Below are 2559 nucleotides of genomic sequence, written 5' to 3'. Positions count from 1 at the left end.
AGCAGAAGGGGAAGGTCAGACAGGAGGCCGGAGAATCCAAAGCCCCCTCCTACCCACACAAGTCGGGGCCCAGCATCGCTTTACTCCAGGAGGGAGCACCCTCAGCCTCTGTGGAATTACAGTAAAGCAGGTGTACTTCACACACAGCCCACAGAGCCTCCCTCCCTCCTCCTTCCATCCAGCCTTTTTTTGGCATGGGGGACGGGGGGAGGGGGCAGCAGTAGAAGAGTGGGTCCCCAGTCAGAGTACTAGGTCTGAACGGCCTGTCATCACTGCTGAACTTGGTTCTCCGTCTGTGTAAAAGAAGACACTAGATGGGACATCCCTGGCAGGACTAGTTTAAGGATGAAATAAGATGTGTTAGAAGCCTGACCCCGCATCTGGGATCTAACAGATGCAGCTGTTCAGGGCTCCTTAGAAACCTTCCCCTACTCAGTCCCAGCCCAAGCACCCTACTTCCCAGCTGGGGCTGAAGAGGCATGTTATTCTGGTTATCCTCACCAGACAGAGAAAACAGCGGGTCTTTTTGCCTCTAGAAGCATCTTTCAACGTGAAATTTCCTCAAAGTCTTATGAACACAAGGCCACGGGTTGGGGTGCAGGAGATGCCAGGGTTTCCCCACTCCTGTAGTTCCTGTTTTGGGGCCATTTCAGCTGTGGGGGGCCCTGGGCTGGTGTCTGAGTTATCCCAGGGCCCTCTTCACACCTGGAAGACCCCAGTAGTTGTTCCACTGATCCTGCTGCTCAATCCCATCACCCTGACCCCAGGCCAGCACAGCCTCCCCAGCCTGCAGTGCCGGGGGCTCTGGGAGCTGTCCTTCCCCGCTAGCCTCCAAGGAAGTAAAGAGGGGTTTTAACTGGCTGCTGCTGCTAAGGCCCTGGGAGAGGAGAACACTCACCGCCCCCACACATAGGACTGCCTGACCTCCCCTGCAGCTGCCCGTCATCTTTCTCTCAGGCCACATGTCTCCTGGGAAAGAACACACACACACACACACACACACACACACACAGACTGCCTGACCTCCCCTCCACTGCCCGTCATCTTTCTCTCAGGCCACATGTCTCCTGGGAAAGCTCACCACACACACACACACACACACACACATACACACACACACACTGCCTGCCTGACCTCCCCTCCACTGCCCGTCATCTTTCTCTTAGGCCTCAAGTCTCCTTCAGCAACCGTGCCTGCTAAGAGCTGCAGCCACACACATGGTAACCTGATTCTGCAGTGTTCTCACCACAGCCTGCCCCCAGCAGCCCGGGGCTGCCCATCCCAACTGATCCCATCTGAGGACCCTTAGCTCCAGTCTGTCTCCTGCTCCTAAATGCACCTTGCCCAGGGCTCCTCTTCCAGCCAAAGAGCGACCTCTGGAGGCTTCCACCTCAACCCTGGCATCACCCCAACCCCAGAGGCCTCCCCGGCCCCTGCCTCTGGCATGCCAACACAGCCCACTGCCATGCCTGTGTCCTCCTTCCCCCTCCCCCCAGGCCCCTGCCAGGCTAGTGAAGGTCAAGTGAACACATCAGCCCAAAATTTAGCGACTCAAGAGTGGGAGACGTTTCGGTTTTGCTTTTTAATAATTTAAGACTACTTCCAGAGAGTCCCAACACTTTGGGCCATGGAAGAGCCAGATGGGATGGCCCCTCCCTCTGCTCGCATGCCCTGCCATCTCCCTGCCAGCGACCCACCCACAGCTGCCCTCAGGGAGTCTGGGCTGAGAGCTTGTGGCTGGAGACAGCCTGGCACCAGCTGCAGCCTTGTCCAAGGCCCCAGGAGAAGGAAGACAGAGCCCCTCACGGCCAGGCTGCAGCAGCTCCAGTCTCACTCTGGGCGGGAGCAGAGGTCAGGGCGGTGTGGGGCAGGGCTGCTCTGGTCAGTCCCACTGGCTACAGCTGCACTTCCCTGAAGTTGGTCTCGGTTTCATTTTGTCCCTTCAACCTCGTATATCATAAAGATTTCCCAGAAATCCTTAATATTCTGACTACCAGATAACATCTCTCAGCTGTTCTCACACCAGACACATGTTGGTTTGGGATATATGGTCCATGGCTGTAAGGCTGTGACTCCCGGACACTTGGTCCATTTTTGGAAAAAGAGCAAAGGCGTCAGATGGGAGCTGGGAGAAATGAGACCAAAAAAGGCAGGCTCAAGGCCAATACGGCCAAGTACTTTCCTTGGCTCTGGAGTGAGAGGAGCTCGGGGAGCCCCTGACAGTGTGGGACGACGGGGCCTGGGGGTAAGGCGATGCTGCTTGGGGACCAACCGAAGGACCCACCGAATCTCTCTCCTCCTGCTGCCAACAAAGGTGCCAGAAGACGGTGACCCCGCCTCAGGCCCTTCAGGGTGGGAGACCCATTCCCTTCCCTGCTTCTGCATAAATTAACATCCTTAAACAAAACACACAAACAGGCTCCCTCCCTCTGCAAGGACGGTCAGTCACAGAAGCCCGACCGAGGCCCAAGGGGTTGCATGCCACCGTGTTTTTTCAGTAGACAAAGCAGCTTTGTGTAGCACATTCCCAGCCACCCCCGGGGGCGGTTCGGGGTTTCC

This window comes from Bison bison, unplaced genomic scaffold, assembly GCF_000754665.1.
Source record: "Bison bison bison isolate TAMUID 2011002044 unplaced genomic scaffold, Bison_UMD1.0 scf7180017864289, whole genome shotgun sequence".
Lineage (NCBI taxonomy): Eukaryota > Metazoa > Chordata > Mammalia > Artiodactyla > Bovidae > Bison > Bison bison.
The sequence above is the reverse complement of the archived record's forward strand: the minus strand, read 5'-3'. Positions refer to the sequence as shown.